General features: G+C 35.9%; 1 long non-coding RNA gene across 6 annotated transcripts in view; it reads right to left on the reverse strand.

Moving 5' to 3' along the window:
* LOC138153095 (uncharacterized) overlaps positions 1–21,751 on the reverse strand; it is a 95,885-nt gene that overhangs the window by 18,271 nt on the left and 55,863 nt on the right. For 5 of the 6 annotated variants that reach the window (XR_011166296.1, XR_011166294.1, XR_011166292.1 and 2 more), the window contains exon 3: positions 20,686–20,745. This is a non-coding gene — a long non-coding RNA (uncharacterized lncRNA). Of the gene's footprint in view, positions 1–20,685; positions 20,746–21,078; positions 21,113–21,751 lie in introns of all 6 variants that reach the window. The other variant, XR_011166295.1, reaches the window with a different exon arrangement.

Consider the following 21,751-nt stretch of genomic DNA (forward strand, 5'->3'; position numbering starts at 1 on the left):
TCTCTGGATCCGGTTAACATTTTCTATCATGAATCTTTTGGAATTGTTTTGAACTGTTGTATTGCTGAGAAGACCCATGTCTATGATAGTTGATCACTGCACAATGTTGCTGTTGCTATGTAGAATGTTCTCCTGATTCTGATCACTTCACTCAGAATTAGTTTATGTAAGTCTTTTCAGTTTTTTCTGAAATCTGCCTGTTCATCATTTCTTATAGAACAATAGTATTCCATTACATGCATATACCACAACTTGTTCAGCCACTCCCCAATTGATGGGCATCCCCTCAATTTCCAATTCTTTGCTACCACAAAAAGAACCAACATCTTTTTTTTTTCAATGGAATACAAATTACAAAGTATCATAAAAATGTGAGTAATGAGGGTGATGGTGGTGGAAGCAGAAAAGAAAATTAGGATTTATATACAAAATCACTTTGTTTAGCCTCTCTGTCTACCCTTCCAAAAAAACTCCATTTATTCATGTAAAAAAATCTAATACAGTATTTCAAACTATATGTGTATATATGCATGTATATGTGTACATATGTATAATCACAGATAACATATATATCAGATAACAAGATTATGTGCGTGTGTGCACAAACATACACACAAATACATAATATTATTATCTGATAACCCAAACTCTCAATGGAGGGTTTTTTTATGTATTTAGTGAAAGAGGAATTGCAAAAACAAACAGAAATTAAATGTCTGTCCACAGATTTTTTTAAAGTTCAAAAAAGTACTAACAAAGTTTCAATTCCCTTGTGAAACCTTCTCTGCTGGGATTGGATTTCTGAGAGAGTGGAATGAGAGAAATCTATCAGAGGAAGCCTAATTTTCCAAAACTGGTTTATTGTCAACACATGTCAATGTATTTCCATTCACTGGGGAAATGTTGATGGCATTCCACTGGGCTCATGCCTACACACCAGATTTGCAGATCAGATGATGCTACAATTGAGAGATTGGCACAGTCCAGGAGAGCTATCCTGGTCCCACTACAGAATGTCTGTCTTTCCAAGCTGCCTGATTGGCTTTACAGCTCCAGACATCTGACTGCAGCTGTTTTTCCATGAGGTGATGTCGAAATGCTATTAACAATCTAATTCCTCAGAGACACTTTTTGGAGATTCTAAAAACTATTTAATTATTGAGTAATAACCATGACCTCCCAAACTTCCAAAAGTTTGCAAATACTGACTCAACCCTGAGCATGATTAGCCTGTTAGAGACATTAAAACAAAATATCTCTGTGATGACCATTTGTCCAGGCTATCCAAGGAAGGAGTAGGGATAACCTTAATCTCTGGTACATTCTCCCTTAGTGTTTTACCACTTCTCTGCTGATGCATTGTCCAGATGTTAACCATAAGAATAAATGAAAGAGGAAAATAATAGAGAGGCAGAACCTTAGAGAAATTGCTAAGAAGGTGAATTTTGCCTTGGACTCCTTTTCATATGCCCACACAGAACCCCCCTCCCCTTTGTCCTGCCCCAAGTCACCCCATTCCACTTTTCCCTGCCCTCATTTCCAAAGGTCCAGGGCCCTTTCACCTAGCTGTCAACCAGTCTCCACTTTTACAGACTCCTCAGAAAGTAAAGGAGTACATCATTAATGTTGGCATTTCCACACATTGTTTTGGGTCTTTGGAGAGCAAAAAGTTGTTAACTTTCAAAATGCTACAATTGGAAAGCAAAAAGCATTGCCTGAAAATTGAGAGAAAAGTCTAATAGCACTGTATGACAAAGTCACATCACCATATTTTCATGTATCACCTTTAAAAATAAAACTAATTTTTTGGCAAGCTTACAAATGCATATGAGCTGTACATAATGACTGAAGAAGAAATTGGCTCCTGTTAAGTGCTAACCGTATTCATTTATTCAATATTGCATATTTTAAAGCAGGAAAAATATTTAGTCAATAAGCACATTATAAAACAGTCATTTGAAATGCTTTTGCCACAGCAAGCACTCAGTAAGATGCGATTTTAAAACTATAGATTTTTAGAATGAACACTCTACTAACAGGAATTATGAGGGAAAAGATTATTCTTTGTAGCCAATGAATTAATAAACACCAGAAATAGGAAGGACACAAAAGAATACTCTTCTGATGAGCAAGCATGAAAGCTAAGCCAGAATCATTGTGTGGTACTAAGGGGATTTATTATTCACCCATTTCTCTCTCTGTCTCTCTCTCTGTCTCTCTCTCTCTCTGTCTCTCTCTCTCTCTCTCTCTCTCTCTCTCTCTGTCTCTGTCTCTCTGTCTGTCTCTCTGTCTGTCTCTCTCTCTCTCTGTCTGTCTCTCTCTCCTATCTGTTCTGATATTCTCTATTTGTCTGTCTGCTCTGACTATCCTGTCTATCTGTTCTCTTACTCTTTCTGTCTGTCCTGTCTGTGTTTCTCTATTTGTTTGTCCATCTATTCTTTCTATCTACCAATCCATCTGTCTATCCATCTATCTATCTGTCTATCTTTCTATCAATCCTATCTGCTCTGTCTGCTGGTTTGTTTTTCTATCTATCTATCCTGTCTGTATATCCTATTTGTTGGTCTATCTGCCTATCTATCCTGTCTGTCTATTGTCTCTATATCCTATATATCCTGTTCTCTCTGTCTGCCTGTCTATTTATACTCTCCTTTTATTTGTGTATATTCTATCTGTTCATTCATCTGTCTATCCTGCCTGTTTATCTTGTCTATATTTCTATGAATGTAGCTATATCTATACATATATCTATAATGTCTATACAGGCATCCATGATATCTATATAGATATCTATAATATATTATATTATATCTATACAAATATCTGTATCCCTATATCTGCATTTCTATAACTTATGAAATGCACACAAAAAGAGGTAAATACATATAAAACAAAGAACAATCTGACAGGTACTCTAGAAGGAAAAAAAGGATAAAAATATTGCTTCTTCACAAAAATTTAGACACAGATATACAAGAGTCAAAAACTACTGCTCATGTTTTGCTATAAAACTGGAACTCTCCAAGCCGGTGTTCCGTACTCCTTCTTGCCTGGCCAGTAGGTTTGGAAAGGAACATGTGGAATCAGTCAGCATTGGTGTCTAACAGAAGAATAGGTAAAGTCTTGAATGTTCATGTTGGATATTGTCTGAAAAGTTGCCCATCATGTTCCTGCTTGGAAGCTCTGGCAGTCAGAGATGACACGCTCCGGCTTCACTATTAGGCCCCCTATGGACCGAGGACAAAGGGCACTGCAGGCTGCGGGCCAAGCACATACATTTGCAAACTGCCGTCAGTCAGTTCCCAAGGCCAGAGGCTGGATGCCATTGACAAAGGAGATGTGAACTGTGGGCTTAGCCCATTTCGCCGTTCCAGCAGAGAAAGTAGTGCTTCTCATGGAACTCTCTGGGGCTCCCTCCCTCCTGCTCTCCATCAGGATGGGCTGACAGTGTACTGCTTCATATTTCAGCAAGTAATATTTTAATCTAAAGCTGTCGCCTATGTTCTCTGGAACAACAGCTGCTGGAGCGTACATGGCATATGCTCCCTTCTACTTCTAGGGGTTGGAAATACTCTGGCTTTCACAAACTTCCCCCCAGGAGCCAGATTCTTACATTTTCTTTTTCTCAGACACTGGGAGAAAAGAGGACGTGGGGGCAAGAGCCAGGAGTGGGGGGACAGATCTTTGAAAATAAATGTGTTCAGTCCTTTGGTCTGCTCATGAGACATACTTCCACAAGTCATTCAATTGTCTCCATTACATTCAGGACTTGGAAGCTATGGGAAAGGGCAGGAAAGGGGATAAGCATTTAGAGAGTGCCCACAATAGTAGTAGTACACCTACTACCGTAGGCACTCTCTAAATGGCACTCTATAATAGACATGCCAAGCACTGTACTGAATGCTTTACAAATATTACCTCATTTTATTCTCATGACAAGCCTGTGTTATTATTGTGTATATTATTATTATTATACTCATTTTACAATTGAGGAAACTGTGGTAAAGTGACTTGTCCAGGGTCACACAGCTAGTGAGTGTCCAAGGCCAGATTTGAATTCAGGTTTTTCCTCTCTCCAGACCCAGTGACCTATCCACTGGGTCATCTAGCTGCCTCTGTGGACAAAGGACATGAAGTCACACCACAGTGACAGACTTTTACCCTGATTTGAGGTGACTTTATAAAATGTATGCCTGGGATACACCATCAAAGCAAAACTCCTATGGTATCTTTGTCCTTGTGCACAGATTTCCAATTGCCATCCCTAGTTAATTCCAAAAATTGGATGCTCATTTTTCTTCTTTTGGGGTCTGATTTCCCTCTTCTACTTCTTAACCCCACTCAGAGTCTATTTAAAAATCTCATTCTCAGGTTCTAGACTATGCTGACAACATCATTCCACTGAAGCTCAGCAGCCTTTCTCCTAGATGAGCTCACATTCCACTTGGTCTACTGTTCCTTCTTTGAATAGATGCCAATGGATGATCTCAATGTAATTAACATATCGATGATACTAGTTTGTCCTCATCCTTGTTTTGAAATGAATCCAAACCAGACTATTCATCAATCAGTTGGTTAAATGCTTACTATGTGCCAGGGACTATGCCAAGTACTGAGGATACAAAGAAAATAGTCCCTGCCCTCAAGCAACTCATATTATAATGGGGGGGTTCAAGACAACTAAGTATAGGGGTGTGTTTCTGGTTATTTTTCAGTTGTGTCTGACTCTTTGTGATCCCCATTTGGGGTTTTCTTGGTAAAAATACTGGAGTGGTTTGCCATTCTCATTTTATAGATGAGGAAAGTAAGGCAAACAGTATTAAATGACTTGCCCAGGGTCACACAGCTAGTAAGTGTGTGAGGTCACATTTGAACTCATGAAGATGAGTCTTCATGCCTCCAGGTCCAGCACTCTATACACTACACCATGTAGCTGCCCCATATAGGTGTAAATAAAAGATATATTCCAAGAAGACACGAGGTAATCTTAGGGCCCAGCAACTGGGAGGTTGGGAAAGGACTCCAGCAGAAAACAGAATTTAACTAACCCAAACTGCTGGGGAATGCTAGTTAATTTTAGACCAATGGTACCTGCATTCACATGCCACCACTGGCACATACTCTCACACCCTAGGCAAATCACTTACCCTTTCAGTGTTCTAGGCAACTTTCTAAGGCTCTAAGTTGCAGAGAAGAAGACAACTTACACTGGTAGAGGAAATTTCCTCTACCAATTTTTATAATATATAAATAAATCATAGGTCAATCCCTAAGCTCCCAGTGAAGAGATTCCTCTACCAATATAGATGGGTAGCTATAGTCTTAGAGAATTATCTGAGTCTTTAAAAAGTAAAGTGATTTGCTCAGGGTTACACTGTTTCTGATAGAAATGAATCCTGAACCTAAGGTATCCCTGCCTCTGAAGTCACCTCTCTATCTACCACACCAACAATGTCAAACATGCGACCTACAACAATCCTGAGGATGGCTGAACCAACCAATTACTAAATAAACATTAAGTGCCTACTATGTGCCAGGGAATGTGTTAAGTACTGAACCAGATTAAATTGTAATGGAGAGGGGTGGCCAGGTGGCACAGTGAGTAAGAGCGCTGACCCTGGCATCGGGAGACCCGGGATCGGTTCTGGCCTCAGATACTTGGCACCCACACAAAATTAACTGGCCGTGTAACCTTGGGCAAGTTACTTAACCCCAATTGCTTAAAAAAAATGTAATGGAGAAATATGTAATGAAATAAGTAAAATATATAACAGAACATAAGGGCAGCAAGGCGGAAGAGTGGATAGAGCACTGGACCTGGAGTGGGGAGGACCTGAGCTCAAATCCCACCTTAGACACTTACTAGCTATGGCATTCTGGACAAATCACTTAACCCTGTTTGTTTCAGTTTCCTTATCTGTAAAATGAGCTAGAAAAGGAAATGGCAAACTACTCCAGTAGTCTTCCCCCCCCAAAAAACCCCAAATGGGGTCACAAAGAGTCAGACACGACTAAAAATGACTAAACAATATAATAGAACATAGATAATGTTAATATGTGGTTTTATAAGTCAACAGGCAGTCCACAGGGACCTATGTATATAGATATATATATATATATATATATATATATGTCCCTGTGGATTAAACTATATATATATATATATAGTTTAATGACCCTTTTTAAAATTTGAGCTTGACACCACTGTGGTATATATAATGCTACCTCTTAGTATATTACTGATTGATCAGGGAGATTCCATAAACAGTGTATCCAAATTTGAAACAAAATCTCTCACAATATATTTGTGGACAAAATAAACCAATCTATAGCTAGGCAGAATCATAACTGGATGAAGAACAATACTGAAAGAATATTGTTAATAGATTAATGTCATTCTGGATGGGGATCTCTTATATACTGCAGGGCTCAACTCTGTTCAATATTTTTATTGGTGAGTTAAATGAAGATGGCTGGCATGATCATCAAACTTGTGAGTGAAATAAAGCTGGATGAGATAGCTAATTTATGTGCTGACAGAATCAAGATACAAAATGATCTCTACAAACTGGAAAGAAGGAACAGATATAACAAGGTGAAACTAAGAGTAACTGTAAAGTCCTATAATCAGGCTTTAAAAATCAACTGTACAACACAGATAGTTAAATTGCTATGCAAATAAAAAAGGTTGAGAGGTTGACTATAAGTTCATAGGTCAACACTGTGATATTACTGACAAAAAAAACTAATGCAAAGATTGGTTGTATTAATGAAAATATAGTGTCCAGATTAAAAGAGGTAATAGAGCCAATCAACTCTGTGCTGGTCATATCAAACCTATATAGTCAGTCATCACTGCATTTTTTTACATTTTAATTCATTTGTTGTTACATTTTAAGTTCCAAACTGTCTCTTTCCTTCCCTGTCCATTCTGCACTAGAGAAGGCCACCATTTCACACACACACACACACACACACACACACACACACACACACACACATACATTCACACACACTCACATACACCCAAACTGGGGCGGGGCAGGGGAGAATAGATAGAAGTAGATAGATATAAAGATATGTACAGATATGTATATATATGTATATATATGTAAAACCATACTATGCATACTTCTATTTATCAGTTCTTTCTCCAGAAGTGGACAGCATGTTCCTTCATAGGTCCTTTGTAGTTGATTCGAGTATTTACAGTACCAAAAATAATTTAATCTTTTACAGTTATTCTTTAAACAATATTGTTATTACTATATCTAATGTTCACGTAGTTCTGTTCATTTCAATCTTCATTATTTCCATGCAAGTCTTTCCATGTTGTTCTAAAATCAACCTGCTCGTTATTTCTTATAGCATAATAGTATTCCAAAACAATCATATACCACAATGTGTTTAACCATTCCCCAACTGATGCACATCCCCTCAATTTTCAGTTTTTTGCCACCTCAAAGAGAGCTGCTACAAATATTTTAGAACATATAGGTTCTTTTTCTTTTTCCCTCATCCCCTTGGAAAATAGACCCAATAATTTTATTGCTGGGTCAAAGGATATACAAAGTTTTATAACTCTGGACATAATTCCAGACTATTCTCCAAAATGGTTGAATCAGTTCAGTTTTACCAATAATGTATTAGTGTCCCAATTTTTCTACATCTCCTCCAACATTTATCATTTTCCCCTTCTATCATTTTAGTCAACCTGATAGGTGTGAGATGATATCTCAAAGTTGTTTTAATTTACATTACTCTAATCAATAATAACTTAAGGTATTTTTCATATGATTATATATAGCTTTGACTTCTTCAACCAAAAACTGCCTATTCATATCCTTTGATTATTTATTAATTGGGGAATGCCTTAAATTCTTACAAATTTGACAAAGTTCTCTATTTATTTGAGATATGAGACCTCTATTCAAGAAACTGTCTACAAAATTATTTTCTTGATTTTTCTGCTTTCCTTCTAATCTTGGCTACATTGGTTTTATTTGCACAAAAACTTTTAAATTTGATGTAATGTCATTGCACTTTAAAGGGGAATTTGACAAAGTGAACATAACCAAGATGATGAATTGACCTGAAATCATGTTTTATGAGAAGCAACCAAAAGAATTAGTTCTGTTTATTATGGAGAAAACTTAGGGCAAATATGATTACTTGAAAGAGAGATTGTATTTATTTGTAGGTCCAAAGGACCAAGCTATAGAAAAGCAGATTTCTACTCAACATAATGAAGAACTTTCTAAAAGTTAGAGCAGTACAAAAATGAAATGCTTTCCTATCACCCAAGGGTTTCAAACAGAGGCTAGATGATTATCTTCCAGAAATGTTACATAAGGGATTCAATCATTAGGTGGATTGGATTAGATGACCCCTGATGTACCTTATAGCACTAATATTTCATGATTCTATTACTCAGTATGCCAGTCTCCATCCTTTGCTGGGTCATGGTTAGGTGGATACATGGCTGGCTAGGCAGCTAAATTTGCACTGTTTATTTACCAGGCGAGATTAATCTATTTTACCATATTTTTATGTTATTTGGTACTTTGCCAATGTCAATTCCATCTGCAATATCTCCTTCTCATGGAACAGACAATCTGTGGGTTTTATCCCTTCCTATCCTCAGCAGACATTCTGTGGCTTTTAATAAAGCAACATATGGGTAGGATTTGGAATACCAATTCTCATTCATATTAGCTGAGGTAGGTAGTATTTTGAGAGCTGAATAATAATTCAACTATAACTATAGGGTTATGAAAGGTTGAAAGGTAAGTGGAAATGTAGGAATAACCATTTGAAACAGAAGAGAATTTGATTCTACAACTGCCACTGAATCTTCAATATTAAGAAGATATTCAACAAGCATTTATTGGGCACTAATTAGATGCCAGGCACTGTGTTAAGCTCTGGAAATACAGAGAAAGGTAAAATAGTATGGCCCTTGTTCTCAAGAAGCTACTATTCTAATATGGAAGATAATAAGGAAATAACTGTGTACCTACAAGATACAAAGTTTTTGTTGTTATTCAGTCATGTCTGACTCTTTGTGAACCCATTTAGGGTTTTCTTGTCAAAGATACTGGAGTACTTTGCCGTTTCCTTCTCCAGTTCATTTTACAGATGAAACTGAGGCAAACCAGGTGACGTGACTTGCCTAGGGTCACAAGCTAGTAAGTGCCTAAGGCCAGACTTGAACTCAGAAAGGAGTCTTCCAGACTTCAGGCCCAGAACTCTATCTACTGTGGTCACCTAGGTGTCCCATATACAAAGTAAGTGGAAGTTTATCTAGAGGGAATACACTGCAAGAGTTCAAAGATCTGGCTATTCTAGGCCTCTCTTACTTATGAAGCATTCTTTCAATAAGTTGTCTCTATTTGATGACTTAGCACAACCCCACTTACGAGGATGTGCCAGAAGCAACATGGTACAGTGGAAAGATTAGGCTAAATCTGGAGTCAAAGAACCTAAATTTGAATCTTGTTCTAGTATTTACTGCCTTTATGACTTGGGGGTTGTTGTTGTTTAATCACTTTTTCAGTCATATCTGACTCTTCACAACCCCATTCTTGGCAAAGACATTGATTGGAGTGACTTGTCATTTCCTTCTCCAGCTCATTTTATAGAAGAACCTGAGGTAAATAGGGTTAAATGACTTGTGCAGGGTCACACACTACCATTTGTGCAAAATCTTCATTTCATGCAATCAAAATTTTCTATTTTATTTCTCATAATCCTCTCTCTATCTCTTGTTTGGTCATAAACTCTTCCCTTATCCATAGATCTTACAAGTATATTTTCCCCTGCTCCCCTAATTTACTTATGATATTACCTTTTATGCCTAAATCATTTATCCATTTTGACTTTATCTTGTTATGTGATGTGAGACATTGATCTACACCTAGTTTTTGCCATACTACTTTCCAGTTTTCTCAGCAATTTTTGTCAGATGTTGAGTTCTTACTCCAAAGGCTTGTATCTTTGGGTTTATCAAATACTAGATTACTATGGTCCTTCACTGCTATATTGTATGCCAAATTTATTCCACTGATCCACAACTCTATTTTTTAGCCAGTATCATATTGTTTTCATGACTTCCAATCTGTAATATAGTTTTAAATCTGGAACTACAAGGTTGCCTTCCTTACCAGTTTTTTCCATTGATTCCTTTGCCCTTTCATTCTTCCAGATGGACAGAATACTGGTAGGAGTAGTTTTACCTGAAAACAGTTACTTTTAAATTTTAGTCTCTATGATTAGTCATACAATATTCACCCTACCTCTGTCAGTGTAATAGAACTGTGTAATAGAAAATATTTTCATTTTCTAATTGGTTAAAATCTCTATGCAAGATAGACAGAAAACCAGAAGAAAGTTTCACAAAGGTGAATCCTTGACCTGTTTCCATAGTCTTAACAATGACTTAGAGTAGTATGCTATGCTTGTTTAATTTAAAGAGGATAGATTGGGTGGGGTCCACTAGTTTACTACCATCTTGGTGAAAGGTGGAAACTGACTTCAAGTTGGACATGAGAATAGATTTTAACAGAATAAAGGAAGACATATGGGGTGAATTCACCTAGTGAAAAAAAGCCCTAAAGAATACTAACATAAGCTAGGGAAGGAGTGGCTTTGTTTAAGCATGTTATAGTCTTCCAAATGATAACCTTCAATCTGGTATAGGACTACAATTTCACAAAACAAGAATCTTAGGATCATAGAATTTAGATCTAAAAGGGACCTTAGAGGTTATTTAGTCTAATACTAAACTTCTCCTTATATGGAGGATGAAAACTGAGGACTAGAGGTTAGGTGGCATGCCTAAAGTGAAACAAGTCATAAGAGGTAGAGCCAGGATTCAAACTCAGATTCCCTCACTCCAAAACCATCATTAAAATTGCATAAATAAGAACATAGCAGAAATGAAACTATTTGCCAAATTAGCCTTCTTTGTCTTCCCAAAACTTTGCATTCTATCGTGATACCCTAACCTAGAGTGTTCCCTAAGCTGTTAATGGACTCCCTTCTTACTTAGCTATGTCTCTCAAAATCCCTAGCTTCCTTTAAGATTTAGCTCATGTGTTCTCTCCTAATATCTTTCATCATTAGTGTCCTTATCCTTCTTCAAAGTGTATTCACTCAGATTCTATTACGCTTTAAGGCAGGGAATGTTTTTCTACCTCTTCTTAACCCCATCACCCAGCACAGTGTCTTGTAGTTTTGGGGAGGGGAGTAGAAATCAGACCTGTGATTTGATAGGTGCAGAGAACTTCAGGAGAGGAACTCCCTCTACTAATACAGATCAACACCTTTATACAATACATAGTCTTAGAGATTTCTTGGAACACTGAGAGGTTAAATGACTTGTACCAGGATCACAAGGTCAGCCTGTTAGAAGGCAGAATTGAATCCAGTTCTTACAAATTCCAAGATCTGCTGCGACTCTCATAGCAGTTTTACATTCAGCACATACTTAATCATTGTTTGTAAGATTGGACTAGATTGAACTGGTTTTATTCTCTCGTTAGTCGCATACTTACCTGAAGAACCTGGGTAAAGTTCAGAGGTGAGTAACCAAACACCACGAGCAAAAAGCAACATAGAAAAATGAAGATTATAGATTCTTACTATTGGAACAGGGAAGATCAAAACACAAATTCAGAAGAAGACAGCATTGTCTTTTGACCCACATCTGAAACTTCAAAGGGGAATATAAACTAATCTCAAGACCAAAAAGCGTACTTGGAAGACCTCAAGAAGGATTTTAAAAGTCAAATTAGAGAGGTAGAATAAAATTTTAACAATTCCTTTTACAAATGGAATAAAAATTCACTGAAGAAAACAACTCCTTAAAAAAAGAATTGGTCAAATAGAAAAGAAGGTACAAAAGCTAACCGGAGAAAACAAATTTGTTAAAAATTAGATTTGGGCAAGTGGAAGCTAATGACTCTATGAGACATCAAGAATCAGTCAAACAAAATCAAAACAATGAAAAAAAACAGAAGAAAACATAAAGTATCTCATTGGAAAAGAAAAGGACTCAACTGTTATCATTTTGTTGCTTTAACCTATTTTGGAAGTGGTAGAATGGTGTAGTAAGAAATATTGGACTTAAAGACCAAAAGATCTGAATTTGAATCCCTCCTCTGGCACTTACTACTCAATTGACCCTGGGTAAGTCACTTAACCTCTCTGAGTCTCAGTTTCCTCATCTATAAAATGAGAATAAGGATACCTATAGTATTTAACTCTAAGCCATATTACAAAGGGGTAAAAGTTGTATAAACAATGTTATCAAAGAAATATATAATAAAAATAATGGTATGAATATGTGAATATTGAACAGTCTCTGCCCAATTGATGTCAAGAGAATTCAAAGATCTTTCCTACTCAACTCTATTATTTTAGGTGATCTGCTGTGATGAGTTTATGGGAGTCCATAGTCAAGGGCTGCACAGGTAGGGCAGATGCTTTTGTCCTATGGTATGAATCACTTCAGAGAACACCCACATCAAGGAGACCACACATCTACTGGACTTCAGAATTGGAGCTGAAATATTTCTCTCCCAGTGTTGATGCAATAATCAAATGAGATAATGTGTGTAAAGTATTTTGCACACTTTAAATCTCTCTATAAGTGTCAGCTGTTACATATTGGGTGATTTGAAAAGAAAACAAACAGATAATAAGATAATTAACTTCCACTTACATAGAACAGTACAGTTGCATAGCACTTTACATATATTATTTCATTTCATCCTCACAACAACCCTATGAGGAAAGCAGTGCAAATAGCATTTTAGGTATGAGGAAACAGAGTCAAAGGAGTTAAGTGACTTCTCTAAGGTCACTCACCTAGCTAGTAAAGTGTTAAAGACAAAATTCACATTCAAGTCTCCAAGTTGAGTTATTTTCTACTAAAGTATGCTGCTTTTCTTTAAAAATCAAATCAAGTCATAGTTATTATTATTGCTGGGGCGATCATTGATTTTTTATATACCACCTATTTTTCCCCCAAATTTCTTCTTCTCCTCCTCTCCCCAAGAGGGTGATTCATTGTTGACAAAGAATAAAAAAAGGGGGGGGGAATCAACTCAGCAAAACCAATTAACACACCATCTAATTCTAAGAGGACACGTGGTGTTTCCATGTCCATAGTCTCCCATCTTTGCAAAGAAGGGAGGTTGGTATATTTTCTTATCTCTTCTCCAGGGCCAAACTTAGTCACTATAATCACATAGAACATGCTGCCTTTCCAGAAGAATTTATAATATGCAAATATGAAATACATTTTGGGAATGGGGTTATAGAATTTAGAATTCCAGAATGATTAATGTATCATTATTGCTATTTTAAAAATAATAACCTGTAGTCAAACTGAAAAGTGATAATAAGGTCCATATTGAATCAATATTGCTTCTCATCCTGAGCAATTCAAGAACAATAATAATCTTTAAAACTTTGCACTATGGGACCTGTCACCTGAGGATGTGTAAGTGAAACATCCTCCAGTAGCAAGTCGAACAAGATTATATACCAGTTCAGTTGCTTATGACCTTTTTAGGTAACGTAACAAAAAGCGTAACTTAATCATTAGACTTCCACTTCTCTTTATAAATCCTTATACATGAATATCACCCAGCTACCCCTACTGTTATAATGCCAGCAGGTTCCCATTCCCATCACCATTCTTCCTTGTTCCATACCCTTTCTTTGCCCCCCACCCCCCAGTCTTTGTAAAAAGTCTAAATTCTTCTCTCCCAATTTATAGTAGTGGGAGTCTATCAAAACTATCACTGCCTGGAGCTGCTAGATTTCAGAATCTTAAACATTTAATAAGTTGCTGGGTCTAGTGAGTAGGGAAAAATCCAAATGACATCTGTACGTGTGTGAGTACAGAGGCACACACACACACACACACATGCACACACGTGCAGATTTTATGAGCAGTGGCATTCAGTAAGGAACAATATTTATGGTTCTGGGTAATTTATAGCTTTTAAATGTAATGTTATAATGCAGACAACTTTTTTTTTGCTTCTTCTCCCAGTGATGGGCTCATGAATAAACCTGAAAAGGATGCAGTGCTGGAGACAGAGATTGGAAGGAAGAGGAGACAGAGAATGAATCAGTGTGCCCCTGCTTTCTCGCAGGCCCTTGTTTCCCCCAGAAAATGTCACTGGCTGACCATGGGATCAGTTCACAGCTCAGCATGAGGACTCAGTGCACAGCTATGTGGGACATGGCAGGGAACAATTCCCATCCGAGGCAACAAGACAGGAACGCTGCTCAGCCTACCGTGCAACAAAAATGTATGAAATCGCATTAGCGGAAAAACAAGATTTCTGGGTCTTATCACAGAAAGGCTTTTTTCCTCTCCTAGATGAATGTTCACCTCTAATTGAACAACTGCTACCCTCTTTATTTCTACCTGAAAGTGTCTTTTACAATTCATAATTAAGTGCAAGATCTTTATAATCTCATCATGAAGGAACCTCTTTTCAGTCTCTGAATACCGTTCATTAGCAAGATATTTAGGGCTGTTTATTCAGGGTTTAATTGGACTACAATTCATTTGCATGACCTAAGCATGCATCTTAAGTTTGCACCAGGAAAGCCTCACATAGTAGGCCCCTAGAACATGCTCCCTGGGTCCAGAGTCCACCACCCATGGCAAATAACTGTTTTATTCTATTTTTTAAAGGTATAAAATGACATCAAATGGCAGGTAAAAACCTGCTAAACCTCAGTCAGAAGTAGATTCCTATCCTAGCATCAAATGACTCTAATAGGTTCACAGGTACCATCAAAGTATAAATAGAAATAAGATGAACTTTATCTTAAAAAAAAAAGCTATTGCCCAATATGGTGATAAAAGGAATTAGATGCCTGTTAGATTTTAGAAAGAATATAAAATATAAAATAAATTAAAAGTTCCCCGTGAGGTTGCTGTGGGGAAAGGGTTTTTAGAAGCCATGTACTATATAAAAATGTGAGATTGTTATTATTAATATTATCAGTAGAGGTTCAAATTTAACATTTCCTCTGTGCATTGTCTCTACAGATTCTTTATTTTACAGAGCCAAAACACAGGAAACACCATGTGGCATCCACCATGCATATTTGGTAGTGGTAAGTTTGCAATGTTAATTTTTTTAAAGTATCCTCTGAATACAGAGGTAAAGGAGGTAAATTCTAGTCACCCACATTGTTTAATATTTTTTGGCCTATGGGGAAAGGGATGGTGGTGGGGAGGGCAGTCTCCGAGGGGAAAATTAATTACTTGGATATAAACCCTAAATCATAGGTATTAAATAAATATCTAACTAAATAGGCCTTCTTAAGAGATGTATAATTATGATACAATTCCAAATGCCTTAATGCATTTTTAGGTTTAACATTTACATGAATTTATATGGCACAGTGGATAGAGCACTGGGCTTGGAATCAGGAAGACTCATCTGCATGAGTTCAAATTTGGACTCGGATTTTAACTAGCTGTATGACCCTGGGCAAGTCATTTAATCCTGGTTGACTCAGTTCCTCATTTGTCAAATGAGCTGGAAAAGAAAATGGCAAACCACTCCAGTATCTTTGCCAAGAAAACCCCAAATGGAGTAGCAAAGAGGCAGACATGACTTAACAAAAGATCCTTTCAACCTTACCTTTAAATATCATTGAGAGGGTTGGTGCATTTGGTCCCTCATGGAGTATTTTATTCAATGAAAAGAAGAATTAATAAAAAATGAGCATAGATGTAGCCTATAAAATTTAACTGGGCAAATTAATGGATGTTTTAAAATGCTTTAAACTGCATTGATATTTGGGACACCCATATATAAAGCACTGTAAGTTGAATGGAGAGTCAAACATCTAGTAGATTTTAGGTATGCAATCAGCTGTTGCCTTAGTTCCCTCTCTCCCCATGCCAAGTGGCCATCCATAGATGAGCTTCACAGATCAAACTACCCGTGTTTCCCCGATAATAAGACACTGTATTATTATTTATTTTGGACAGAAAAACACCAGAGGGCTTATTTTCAGGGGAGGGCTTATTTTAATGAACATTGACAGCAATTTTAATAAACAGGTAAATGTGAACAAAAAAAATGTACCTTTATTCAATAAGCAAATCACTGGGGAAGAACAGGATGACGCACTCACTGCTGCAGCTCTGATTGGATGCAGCTCAGAGCACGGCGTGAGTTTCACAGGGGGAGGACGGTGCATACAGAGGGTACCGTAATGTAGCGTGTAGCACAGGGGATCACCTTCACTACAGTAGCAATCTCAATAGGGCTTATTTTCGGGGGAGGGCTTATTTTAGAGGAATCTTACACAGTAAGGGGAGGGCTTATTTTCGGGATAGGTCTTATTATCGGGGAAACACGGTAAGCAATGTATTAGTCCATAATGATATTCAGAGATATGCCATGGCTTTGAGTCTAAGGATTACAATTCAAAAGGATTCCAAAAAGACCATGGAAATCTAGTTTCACACACACAAACTCCCTGTCCCCAAAGCCCCCAAACAAACCCGAGTCTCTAGCCAATTCTAGTTCTCCTAGCATCCTCCAAACAATGAATGGTCTAGGTTTGGGTTGAATCTCCTGCTTAAGCCAGCAGATCCTTCACATCCTACCTTGGTCTGGATCTGAAGACTCAGAGCTGATAATATACATTTTACTGGAAAAATTGGTAATTTGCCTCCACAACTGCTTACAATGTTATACAATGGAATTTTTGCTTTCTATTTATCATTTCTTTGGTCTGCTATCATAGCCTTACTTTTAATAGTAAAAAAGAAAACAGGGACTAAAAATTAAAATTCTCAAATTGACACTCCAATAAAAATGTTGCCTGAATATCTTTTTTAAAATTTACATTTCATCAATGATAAATATAAGTGCTTCTAAAACATGTTAAATGTGATTGGATGCAAGTACTCATCATTCCACCCTGGGGTACAAAGCAAATGTCATGTAATTATAACAAGGGATATATGCTCTCTCTATCCTAGAATTCCTACAAAGGAAGAAAAGGTAACATAGTAATTTGACAGCACACTTCTTCATGCAATATATTTTTAAATTATGGAAACAATAAATGTTAGAGTCTAACTGAATCTTAGATAAATTAATCCAATCCTTTCGTTTTATTGGTCAATTTAGGCACAGTGTATTTAAATTGACTTGCCTAAGTGCCTGCAGCTGGATAATGGTAGTCAAGAACAGAAACCATGCCTTCTAACACCTAGTCCAATAGTCTTTTCTTTAAAGATAAAGTTTGCTGTAAATAAACTATTATATCAAATTTACTGAAAGAGGGAGACTTTTCAACAATTACTTAGCTATTACAGCCACTCAAAAAGATAACTGGTATCCATTCAAAGGAAAAATAGATAATGAAGATTACTTACAATAAAATATCTCTATTTGTGAGCACAAACCCTGTCAATAACTTGAAAATTTATGATTTTCCAAGTAAAGAACACAATGTGACACTTTCCTTTGAACTTTGAAAATACATGAAATTCTTAATTTTTTTTTTCCTTTCTTGTTCATCCTTTTCAGGATAAATAGCTACTTAGGCATTACAGCTAACTTACAAATCTTAAAAATTAAAACTGTCTTGTGGCATGAATTTGCATCCACGTCTTGCCTTTAAATACCATCAAGAGTTCCTGTATGTTTGATCCATAATGGAGTATTTCATTCAATGAAAAGAAGAATTAATAAAGAATGAGAGTGAGCTTAGCCTATAAAATGTAACTGAGCAAATTAACAAATGTTTAAAAATTCAAAATAATCTAATCTAATAAAAAGTCTTAATACATCTATACACTACAACATAGTTATTATATAAAATGAAAATAATCTTAAAATTAGTATCTGCTAAAAAGCTTCCTTTTATTGTGGGTCTAATTTACCATTAGAAAGGATTGCAAAGGAAAAGCTTAACTAAAGGTGCATTCCCAGTCTTGGTCTTCCATATTCTCAATGCCGACATGTGTGCCTGTGAATTATCAGTTTGACCCTTCAACTTGAATTCATAGTGGGTTAGGTATATTGGAAGCCACAACGAGTCTGTCTTTATGTAAGTAAGCACACAAGTGGCCCAGTTTTGCCTACAGACAGCAAAAATCAAGCTGTTATCTGAGTCCTGCTAGACCAGCAATTATATACTAGAATATCAATCTGAATAATATTACAGTGAACCAAAAGGCAGGAAATGCCTACATCTTCTTTATGGGCAAAGTAGAAACATATTCTCTGTGTAGAACATACAAGCACAGAAACCTTACCATTTATTACTGTAATTAAATTATAATAAATTCTAGTAACACTTTAAGTTGGGGGGAAAGTCTTTATGAGGATTAGCATGCAAATAAGCTTACCTCAAAAATTTTAAAGTTGGAAAAACACTAAAAGTCTCCTAAAATCGTGAAGGAATGAGCTATTTATATTTTAAAAGGTACATGGAACCCTTAATTCTAGAATAGTGTAACATATTAACTTCTAATTTATTCTAATAGGAATTGGCCATAGACTCTAAAATATTTTAATTTCATTGTTCCTGTTACTTATCTATGTCTCATACCAGATTCCTCATGAAGTTGTGATAACAAATTATAAATATATGTAACATTATGTAGGGCTCTAGAAAAAGTATCATTAAATATACTGGGGGAGGTCATTGGTTGGGGAACAGACCTTAACAATCTGAGGATTTATTAGCAAATAAGCTTCAGTATACAGTATTCAGGATATTATAATACTCAGTATTTTGTCATTTTTTGTAAATAAAATGATTTTTTTGCACAATAACAAAAATTCCATTCACCCTAGAAATATACTTTTAAAGAAAATGCAAATGGACCTGGGAAATGGATTATACATAAGCAAATCATTAAAAATTTTAAATAGTAATTTATGATAGTAATTCATCTATATACTGATTTAACCTTGAATTTGTCAGCAAGGATTTTTTTTTACCACATACTATTAACATCTATTTCACTGATTAGTTATATTAAACTATTTTTATTAAAATACTTATAACTCACAATGTATCAATAAAGGTTACCTTGTATGCAAACTCAAGTTTATTTTCATATCATCCAAAGCTCCAACATTCTTAGAGAATTTATGGATACTCTGCTGGGATTTTGGTGTATAATATAAAAATGTTTCTTTATTTTTAAAAAAAAATTAGTCAGAAAAGATATTTCTGAGGTTTGGTCAATACCAGACTGGGCCAATGAGGAAAAGCAACAGTATGATTTCTAATTTATCATTTTAGTGACATTTTGTTAGAAATAGCTAATGTCTAATTTCCCATGTTTTTGATCCTGCAGTGTTAGGAAAACTGGAGTGAGATTTTATGCCTCTGGAAGGCATATTATACACTCTGTTTAAATGGTGTTGAAGGAAAAGAACTAGAAAAGGAATATATAATCATATTAGTGGCCACTCAATGTAAATTTTTATTTAGTGGGGAAAACAAATAAATATTATCTTTCAAAATATACACACTAAAATATAACCAAACTTCATCCTGATATAAGTTCATGGTCATTTCTATGGTCTGAGATCAAAATATGTGCCAACATTCCACAACAAAAATTATGAGCTAAGAAAGTACTTTCTTTTTTAAAAACGTGGTTAACAGTGACATTCAAATAGCAATCACTGAGATGTATTTACAATAATGTTTTGTTACAAAGCAATTTGGCAACTGTCAAATGGATGTCATTATTTTTTCACTTGAATTAAATTAATTTTCATAAAACCTAACACTGATGTAAAGTTGTATTCTCTATGGACTATCTTCTCTGTTCATTTTACTGTCAATTTTACATAGAACTTGTTACCCTCCTCCCATCCATCCGCCACCCCCTCCCCCCCAAAAAAGTAGCTAATCTTATTTCTGGACTTAGTTGTGATTTGAATTTTAAAAGAATATGAGGACAATTCATCAACATGAGTGTATGTATGGACTAAACTGTCGATCGACAGTTCTCATGGATGGCTCTTTCAATGAAAGAACAATTCGCTCCTAGAGCCCACCACTATCACCCCTCAATTTAGTCATTGATCCAGGGTCTGTTTTATACTGTGCTTATTCCTTCTAGGCCCTCTAACCATATTAGTAAATATGAGCATTCAAGAGAGTTTAAAGCTGCCTCTAAGGAACTCCCAAGATAAGAAATGTTCTGTAGAAATCACTCAGGCATAGAGACTCCATCATTTCCATGACTGAAGATTGTTGTCCAAAGACTAACTGAAGGACTCATAGAAAAGTGCCTCTGGACTGGAAAAAAAATAATGCAAGAGGCCCACTTAGAGCATATACTTAAAATAAAGCATAGACTGATTAAAAGAAAATAAAAACTTTCAGTGAGCTCCTATGGCATTCACAAAAATTATGGGAAACTCCCAAGAGAAGAGTATTATGTACACACCAAATGATGCCTGTGTGCTATAGTGTTTTCTGACCACATAGCCACTTTTTAGATACAGCTGTTTTTGCATAGTGAGATTTAAACAACATGCAAAATTCTTCTACAGAGTATTTCCATGCTCTATGTTTCTTGGCTTTTCTTTGCAAAGTGGATTCCTGGGGATCAATTCAAGGTCACAATTTTTTAAAGAATTTTTTAAAACATACCTTTAGGAGGAAGGAAGTTGTTTAGTGAGAATGGGATATTATTACGCTTGCTTTCACTACCTGAAAAAAAAAATAGATTGTCACAAAACCTTCTACCTTGCAAGGAACAGACTTCCTTAGGAATATCACATCCTATTAAAGAGTCTCCAGTAGATCCTCCCAACCTATACTTCTACTCATAAATACAACAGAGCTGAATTAAGACTTTAAACTAAAGGATTCAAGGTATATTAGTAGAATAAAAAAACTACTGAAGTAATTATCTGGATAATTTAAACCTCTAAACATATTAATACTAAGCCATCAGATAATTAGGACAATGTGGATCTTTTGTTTTGAAAGAGCTATGATAACTGGAGTTCCGGATTTCAATCAGTGACTGTAGACATTTACCTGGCAATGCAATTTCAGGTCAATCCCTAAATTCCTGGGGGAGAGAGAGAGAGAGAGAGAGAGACAGACAGAGAGAGAGAGGGAGTGTGTGTGAGATATTTAACTTCTTTTCATTTTTCATCACCTAGCACCTACCTTAGTTAACCTATTTGCATAAAAAAGTCACCTACTTAAGAGTATGCATCTTTGCCATTCAAATTCATTTTGAGCACATTAATGATAAAGGAAAAGTTTGTTGAATTATGAAAAATAAAGTAGATTTTTAACTCAATCTCGTCATGTTAGAAATCTATATGCAAAAGTAAACTATTCATTTCTTCACCACACCAGTACTGTATGTATATGCCAACAGTTTTCTAAATTATGAAATTTAATTATTTTATCACTTTTTCTTCAGGAGTATGAGAACATGGTCATTTTTATCTAATGATTCACTACTTCATGCTAAAAATTGATTTTCTGCTGAAATTACCAAAAAGTATTAGAATTTCACATCTAAAATATTATCTAACTTTCAAACTCAGTATCTGTGCTTTAAAAACAAGCAAACGAATTTTTAAAAACCTCCCTCATCCTCAGTTATTTGGTGATTTCAGTGAGTACACTACATTTTCTCTAGTTGTATAAAATATACTTTATGTATATCTCTTGAATAACTGAAAATTCAAAATGT

The sequence above is a fragment of the Petaurus breviceps genome, unplaced genomic scaffold, assembly GCF_028583685.1.
Source record: "Petaurus breviceps papuanus isolate PSGF00001 unplaced genomic scaffold, PetGlider_PUasm1.0 90977, whole genome shotgun sequence".
Classification (NCBI taxonomy): Eukaryota; Metazoa; Chordata; class Mammalia; order Diprotodontia; family Petauridae; genus Petaurus; species Petaurus breviceps.